Below are 9,293 nucleotides of genomic sequence, written 5' to 3'. Positions count from 1 at the left end.
AAATGAAACATACATGTATGATTTTTCCATTAAATCAAATACTATTCAATTCTTAGCCGGCATCTATGATAATATGCCAATGAAACTTAAGAATACTTGCAACTTGCTTCATTTTTGCTTGATTTTAGCACGCCAACATATTTAGAAATTTGAAAGGAACAGCTTGTTCAAGGGAGGCCAATGATATAAGTGGACGGCGGGAGGATTTTTACCAGGCAGGGGCAAGAACAGTGGTCGCACTTCAATACCTAACATTCGGCACTTGATGTGACTGCATGAGATAATATGACACTGTAAGGGTTAATGTTTCCGGTTGAACATAGGTTTTGAAAATGGGGTGTGCAAGCATCCATTCGCACCCCTTTTTCTCGTCATCTCTTCTGGCGAATGCTTTTCCTTAACTTATTCTGAATTTACCCCATGTAATACCTTGCAACGTAATGGTTCCTGCTGCCTGACTACAGGTCGAATCAAATAGCCCGTGCGTGTACACACCAATCGGTAATTTTCTTTGTTCATGGTTGGCAACACTGCAACGACGTGAGTCAGGCTAACGGAAGTTCGCATTCGCACGGTTCTATGTGGAGGAAATTACGTTGACATTTGCTCACAGAGAAGCAATATTGCGTAATAGTGATGTTAAGGTAAACCGCGTAGCGTGTACGTTTCTTTGACGGGAAGGGAGAATATAAACTGTGAGAGAGTTTGTGGCTTGTTTACAGTGTCAAAGTGAAGTGAGCACACAACAACAACATCCATGTGATACAAGAAGCATACAAGTCAAGTCGAGAACTTAAAAGTAAGTAGATAATACCTGTAATAAGCATAATTGTAGAAACACGAACGTTAAAGCAAGAACTTTGCTTTGAGCAGTGATTGTGTGAGAACAACAAGTTATAAACAGATAAAAAGTTTATCTGTACTGTTATAACCTCCGCTGTACTCCCCTTTTCTCCTCCCCTCCCCTACTTCCACGATCGAATGTTGCCAACTGTAGTAACATTTCTCTATCATATACAAAGTGATTTTTGGAATATGATCAGATGATAGAGAAAGGAAATTAAGGTGCTCAATTATGGTCTGGACAGGTAAAAAAAAGTTCTGAAAATGATTTAAAAAAGGTGCTGATAAAAGCCTTTATTCAATGCTCTTTTCTTCTGCGCGCGGACGCCATAGGGAACTGTGGTTCTGCCAAAAAGGTTTTGTGGCCTCCCCGATGGCGCAGTGGTTGCGACGTCGCCTTGTAATCAAGGGGTCCCGGGTTCGATACCCGGTGGAGGCACATAGTGGTTCGGATCCTACTTTAAGCTGTAGGGCCAGTCCCGATTAGCGTTATTGTGCATAAAGTGGACTTAAAACACCAAATCTTGATTAACAAAACATGAAATGAAACAAGAAGATGCTGAACCATCAAAGAGGCGGTAAAAAGGGGATAAATGTGCTAATCTCACGAAAACGTGCAAAAAGTCCAACTAAGTGTGTTCATTTTACTGATTTCATGTCCTAAAATACATATCTCAAACGATCGGCATGAAAAGAGGTATATTTTTGTAAAGGTGCTGCACCTTAAAATCCCTTCCCTACTGATCACATGCAAAATGATTTGATTTCTATTGCACTTACTATATCACCTAGGAACTTGTGTATACCCAATTATCCATTGTAATGGATAAAACGTGTGCGTGTGTGTGTGTGTGTCAGTGTGTGAATTAACTGGTTCGATGCCAGTGACTTCCCCCCAACAAAGAATTTTATCCCCAGCAAAAGAAACTTAGTTTTATCCCTGCGAGGAATGCTTTTATCCCCCTATCTTTATTATACTGACCGGTAAGATATACAAATTTGCATACCTCCCAATAAATGTACCATTTATTGGGTTAATTATGCCATATTAATTTTTTTCTAAATTACGAGGTGTACTGGCAACACTGGTCGTGTTAGAGTACAGTGCCAGGTACGTTTGACATCTGCCTCAAGGACGTATTTAGGGGTGGGGGTCCGGACCCCCCCCCCCCCGAAAGACTTACCAAGTACAAAAATTAAATAATGAAAATATACTTGTTTAGCATTTGATGTATAATCGAGGTTTATTTCCCCCGAACTTTGAATGGCAGTACCAAATATAGTATTAATCTGAAACTTTAATTTTCGTCAACTGGATTCTTTCTTGTTATATAATAACTATTAAATTCTTTATCTATTTGGCACTGATTTCCTTGGCAGTGCAGTTGCTTTCATACAAATATTAGCGATCTTAACTACACGTACGCCAGGTAATGAATACATGCTTTTATATCTCTATTCTTATACCGTTCTTTTACCTATTAATGTAATAATAGCAATACAATCTTTACTTAATATTTATTAATTACTATTATTTTAATTTAATAAATTTTATTTTAATTTAAACGTTTATATTGTTATTATTATTTCTGAGAAATTTTGTTCGGACCCCCCCCCCCCGAAATAAATTTCTAGATACGTGCCTGATCTGGCAATGATATTCAATCAGTGCCCAGATGAAATTAAATATTTGAAATTTATCGTACACAAATCTAAACTACCTAGCCTATGTATCTTTTTGTATGATAAATTTCAAATCTGTTCTTTCATCTGGGCACTGACTGAATTGCCACCTTTAGGTAGGCTATTTATTTTATTTCTTGCGTCTTGACTATTTTGTTCTTCCCATACCTGTCGTTTCTTACTCATATGTAAAGAGATAACGAAAATAATGGCAACGCTCTGTATATGGAAGGTACGAGGGTCACTATTTATATTTTGAGCCTTGGCAACACTGATTGAAGTTAGGCGCGATTTGACGTTTGCACGGAATCGTCTGGCATTATTGACCATAACGTACTTCAAATGTTTTGTCAATAGCTTGATTTGTGTTGTTTATGTTGCCTTGGAGATTGCGCGACAACAAAAAAATGGAATTAACTCGTGAACATTTTCGTGCGATGATTTTTTTTTCGATTTTCGAATTGGATTATCAAGACAAGAGTGCATCGATCAACTTACTTCCACATTTGGCGATGAAGCCCCATCCTTTGCCACTGTGAAACGCTGGTATAACGAATTTAATCGTGGCCGCCATTCGCTCACCGACGAGATTCGCGAAGGTCGTCCAAAATCAATTGTTGTTCAAGAAAACATTGATGCTGTGCAAAACCTAATACTGCAAGATCGTCATGTGACATACTGTGAGATTGAGGCAACCATAGGCATTAGTTCCACCAGCATATATAAAATATTACATGATCATTTAGCTGTGAGAAAGGTATGTTCTCGTTGGATCCCACACAATTTGACAAAAACTCAAATAGACGCTCGCGTCAATTGGTGCAAACAAATGCTCAATAAATACAATCGTGGTGCTTCAAAAGACGTATATAAGATTGTAACAGGTGACGAATCATGGATATATGCATATGAGCCGGAACGTAAACAGCAGTCGACTGTATGGGTGTTTCAAGATGAACCCAATCCAACAAAAGTTGTTCGCGCTCGAAGCACATCGAAACAAATGGTCGCTGTTTTTTCGGGAAAACTGGTCATCATGACAACTGTGCCTTTAGAGGAACGTAGAACGGTCAACTCTGAATGGTACACAACAATTTGTTTGCCAGAGGTCTTCGGTCAAATACGGAAAACAAACAAACGCCGTCGGATCATTCTTCATCAAGACAATGCCAGCTGTCACACATCTCGTCTAACAACCGACTTTATGAACAGTCAAAAAATCGAATTGATGGGTCATCCGCCGTACAGTCCTGATTTGGCACCCAATGACTTCTTCTTGTTCCCGAATGTCAAGAATAAATTGCGTGGACAACGATTTTCGTCGGCGGAAGACGCCGTTGATGCGTTCAAAAAATATATTATGGAGGTGTCTCAAGAAGATTGGAAAAACTGCTTTGACAAATGGTTCGAACGAATGCAAAAGTGTATTGACCATAAAGGAGAATACTTCGAAAAACAATAAAGCAGTTTTCAATGCCAAATTCCTGTTTTTTTCATTGTTAGGCTCAAAATATAAATAGTGACCCTCGTAAACCAAAGGTGGCCATGGTTAAGCTTCTAGGGCAATTTACAAACCTCTAATCAGAGATAATTTTCTGAAATTTAAAGAATAACTTGTATAACTAATTAGCAACGTGGACCAAATGTAAAATTGCTTCTAACTTTTATTTTTAAAAAATAATTATAAAGCGTTACATATGGGTCACCTTGGTAACAGGGGATCCAAAGGTGGTCCACTGCTTATAGTTGCTTAGAAAAATGTTGTTTGCGCTCAAGAAAACGTATTTAATTCATGTTTATGGAAAATTGTTGGTCTCAAACTTTTGATTGTTGGCATGCAGTATGTATACAGTAACGACGAATAGCCGACCTCCGGGCCCAAGTGGTTAGCACAGCCCCTACGACACCAGAGGTCACGGGTTCGAATCCCGGCCTGGAAATAGGTGGTCTTTGTATCTATCCCTTCATCCATTTCATCACTCATTCTCATCTTCGCGATTATCCCAAAGTGGCAGAAAAGGGAAGTAAAATAAACGTAATCAGCCATGGGCCACCTTAGGAACTCGATTCCGGATCTAACTAACTAAATAACTCTCTAGCCTTCTTAAACTCGAAGGTTCATGGCTGCAGCAACACAGGCCTTCCATCTGTTCCCATCCTGAGCAAGATCTATATACTCTTTTCCATCCCTACCGATTTCCTTTAAGTCCATCTCAACGTTATCCCTCCATCTTCGTCTGGGCCTGCCTACTGGTCTCTTACCATCAGGTTTCCCAACAAGAATCCTGTAAACTCTTGTTTCATTTTATGGTTGGATAGATGGCTGGGTCTGTGGGAAAATTGTTTGCCGGATAGAGACAGTTGTGTCGTTTTCAGAGAGCGAGAAAAAATCGCGGGGAAGACCGAGATGGTAAGGTAAATCGGTCATACTATATGATCAAAAATATAATTAAATTAGTTTTAAAGAAAAGGGAATTTGTATGAACATTCGTTAATTTCGAGGATGTACCCACACATATTTCTTACTGACCTGAAAATAACAGCGACGACCAATCTGCTCCCTCCTCATCACAGTAACTGACATAAAATGGGTGCTGGCAGCTCGAGACTGTTGGTTTTCTGCATAGTGCGCCAGAGGCGGACTGGACACATGAATGTAGTGACATTTGTTAAAACTGTGTTAAACACTAATATGATTTTCGTAAAGTAGGCCATGTTGGCTCACCTACCTTATTCCATATTGCAACCCGCTATAGTATTCCATATTATGAACCCAGCCATCGTTGTTTACATATCTACAGAAGTCGGTCCTAACCAACGACAGTCGCCCGACCCTGTGGCCGAGTGGTTAGCACATCGCGCTGCGACGCCAAGGGTCACGGGTTCGAATCCCGGTCGGGCTTGGTTGTTTGTGAATGTCCATTCATCAATTTCATCATTTCATCACTCATCCCCATCTTCGCAAATTAGCCAAGAGGCACAAAACGCGAAGTAAAATAAACTAAATCAATCAATCAATCAACCAACGACAGTCATTCAAACATCACAATACTTTCACTACAAACTCCCACCTTAACATCAAAATAACTCTCATCACGTTTATGTTACATTAGGGAAAGAAAACGTAAAGTATGGTAGGTACCGTCCCCCTTACACCTGATGCCTGTTTAATTCTTCAAGGTTTCACCATGAAAACACCATTCTTGCCTGTCAATTGATGCCATCATTTTCAACCCTTCCCACCAAAAATAATCCAATTTGAACACTGACGCGTGGAAGATGGGCGAGGGGAGAACCAATTAAATAAGGAGGAATCCCCCGAAGCAACACACCTCCACCCGCATACGTTCGAGGGTATGCGTGGCGCCTTAAATATAAACAAGGACGTCTTTTGCTTCGAATTTACCGGTTTCCCAGTTTTTCATTTATGTGTACATACTTTATTTTATTTATGATATTACATGTATTTTGATTACAATATTAGTTCTGGTGGCCAGAACGTACCTTGTTTACATACAGTAAGTACACAAATAAAATGAGTTGCATTTTTTTATGTGTACATACACCTGTAACTGTAAATAATATTTTAATAATTGTGGTTACTTTTTTTTGTGTGTGTACGTGTGTTTTTAAATAGATGGGAGTGTAAGTAAGAGTAACTGAAATAATACAATTTTTGAAAAAGAAAATTTAAGGTATAGATAAGTGTAAGTGTAGTTATATTGCAAAAAAAACAACTATAAAATATGATAGGGAATAAAATACGAGGTTGGTCAGAGTAGATGAAGTTTTTACATCACAAAGCATAGCCTATGCATACAATATACATAAACAAAATGATAATGAAGTTATTACAATTAAGTAGTTTTAGCATTATAAATATGTTACAGGATTATATTTCAACTTTAACTCTTTAGTACTGATTATATAGGATATTGAGGTGAAGTTTAGAGGTTGGAGTACTAAAAGAAAGAAACAGAAAAAAAGCCTAAGGTATCTTATCGGAGTTAAATAGAAGAAATTATGTAGAAGTGAGGTTGGGCCTACTTGTTACCAGTGAACCAGGACAAATCCACCGGCGTTGGCTTCGGTAGACCGTCGTGTCTAATACTAATATGGTGATCGGTTCCATACGAATACATAATTAACTAACTAACTAACTCTCGAGCCTTCTTAAACCCGAAGGTTCATGGCTGCAGCAACACAGGAATTCCATCTGTCCCTATCTCGAGCAAGATCTATCCACTCTTTTCCATCCCTACAGATTTCCTTATGGGCCATCTCATCGTGATCTCTCCATCTTCGTCCTGGCCTGCCTAGTGGTCTCTTAAAATCAGGTTTCCCAAAAATAATCTTGTAAACAGTTCTTTCCTCTCCTATTCGTGCCACATGGCCTGCCCACCTAAGTCTGGAGATAAATACAACCACTCACCTGTCTCCTCATCACTTTTAAGGCCAAATATTTTCCTGATGATTGTATTTTCAAATGCTCTTAATTTATGTTCCTCTATTAATGTAAGGGACCAAATTTCACAGTCATACAATACTACAGGCAAAATTACGAACACATAATTAACGATTTAATTAATCTTTTCAGGTAAACGCCCAGGCTGCAGAACGATGGCCATTTTGTTGAAGTACCTTCGAGGTTGCGTGGATGTGATTCCTCCTGATGACGTCAAGGTGGAAGAACTGGTGAAACGCAGCAAGAGCTTTCCCCAGCCGTTTCCTGTGCAGACAACTCGCTGCGAGTTTCTTCTGGACAAAGATCAAGAACTTGAGTCCCTTCTGGAGACCAACATAAACACCACGTACCCATTGGTGCACGAAAAGGCGCTCCCACTCTTCTGCGACTTTCTGGAACACAAGACCAAACATGGAAGCAGAATCGAGAAAAACCTGTATCAAGATATGAGCCTGGTGGACTTGGTGCAAAGACTATTTATCAAACGCAGTGCTGTGTTTTGTGGTGAACGTGACACGTATGTTCTCCTCGATGGCACATCGGGCGTTGGAGGTTGGGAGGACGTTGGCAAGAGTAGCGAGAAAGCCCCGTTGTTGCTGAAGGACTGTCTCAGTTATGATGAAATGAAACTCTCCGCTTTGCTGACAGTGTCTTCGCCGAGCGTGTTCATTAACGACGGTAACAGACAGAATCGGGGGGTGCCCGCCTCTCCAAGTTCTTTGGAATCGCCAGGAATCATCATAGGCGTGGTTGGAGCAAGGATGAAGAAGAAGAACTTGATGGATTGGCAAGAGGTTGTCCTCAGCAAGATCCAGAACGTTAAGAAGAATGGTTACGGACCTCAGTCTACGTCGTCATCGGCTGAGGCATCTCATAAGAAAATTTGGGCCACATTCTACGAGGTGCCTCACTTTCCATTGTACCAGGAAGCTACCAAGAGCACAGACTACACCAAGTTGGATTACGAGGACCTCTACTTCAACGACAACATCTACAGGAAGCGAGTGGAAGTGACGGCAGCAACCGTGCTCTTGGATGCCAACGCTAGAGCATCGAAAGAAAACAAGCAAGCGTATGTTCACGTCGTGGGGTTCGGTCTAGGGGTGTGGAAAATAAGCCATCACCAGGAGAAGCTGTTCATGGACGCGTTCGACTCCTGTTTCCGTTCCCTGACTCTCGAAAACATATCGGACGTTAACTTCAGCTGGTTCCTGGAGAGTTCTTGCGGTGGCGTCACCGACGGGGAGTTCGTCGAAGGAACCAAAATTCGACTTCATTTCTCCAAACGCAATCCGCACGAGAAGCTGATGGGAGATGATTCCGGAAAGTTGCTCGTGGTGACGTATGCTTGGGATTCCAATTCCATGCCCGGAAACGAATACTGGGCTGGCAGTTTGTGGACTTCCGGTGACCCTGCAGCGGCATGTTCCAGCCAGGTTCCAGAGCTCCAGAATCCTCACATCAACGAAAAAGTGTCAGGAGTTAATCTGCACGTTGCATCTACCAAGTGGGGAGTGATACATATTTCAGATTATGCCCAAAAAATGGTGGAAGAATTGAAAGATACCGTGCAGAATGTCGTAGAAAATCAGGACTCACCAGCCGCAACATGTGTTTGCCAGTAAATGTTGTGTTAAATAACTCTTTTACTATTTTCTTAACCCTAGCTTACCCGTGTTGTACGAGAAACGTACTTACCTAAGGGAGGGGGGGGATTACAGGCCCACACTTCTTTTTATCATTAAAAGTCAAGAAATCTTGTTTTTTATTATATAAATATATGAAGTTATTTATTAATTATAATAATTTTGTAAATTATCAGCATTAATAAGAAATAACCAACTATTGAATGAGTGCACTAAAACTCACAAGAAAAAATTCAATAATGCTTTTTTTGTTTATAGATGTGTATTTTTCATTACTAATAATAATTATCAACATTACTATCATTACCAACCAATTGTGCATTTTCAGTGGCATGAGTGTTTCGAATAACATGCATTCAAAGATGACAACTGATAGGCCCACCTAGTGCATTTTACTTCTATATACATTACAATTATATTTTTATGAACAAAAGTGATACAGAAATTTTGGTAACGCCGTAGGGAACAATGTAATTTATTTTCTAAAAAAAATTAACAGTTCAAAAATCGAATATATATATATATATATATATATATATATATATATATATATATATATATATATATATATATATATATATATAGGAGGTGGGCCTCGGGTAACCTAGGGTTAAGACAATTTCAATAGATTAATATTTTTACATTGCTTAATCATA

The 9,293-nt window shown here is 39.6% G+C and overlaps 1 pseudogene across 1 annotated transcript; it reads left to right on the top strand.

Moving 5' to 3' along the window:
* The first annotated feature begins 560 nt into the window (after positions 1–560).
* LOC146004560 (ADP-ribosylarginine hydrolase CG2909 pseudogene) lies at positions 561–9,082 on the top strand (annotated as a pseudogene). Its single transcript, XR_014443944.1, has 2 exons — positions 561–799; positions 7,124–9,082. The product of XR_014443944.1 is annotated as an ADP-ribosylarginine hydrolase CG2909 pseudogene (transcript).
* The last annotated feature ends 211 nt before the right edge of the window (positions 9,083–9,293 follow it).

This window comes from Lepisma saccharinum, chromosome 22 (assembly GCF_977018435.1).
Source record: "Lepisma saccharinum chromosome 22, izLepSacc3.1, whole genome shotgun sequence".
Lineage (NCBI taxonomy): Eukaryota > Metazoa > Arthropoda > Insecta > Zygentoma > Lepismatidae > Lepisma > Lepisma saccharinum.
The sequence above is the reverse complement of the archived record's forward strand: the minus strand, read 5'-3'. Positions and strand labels throughout refer to the sequence as shown.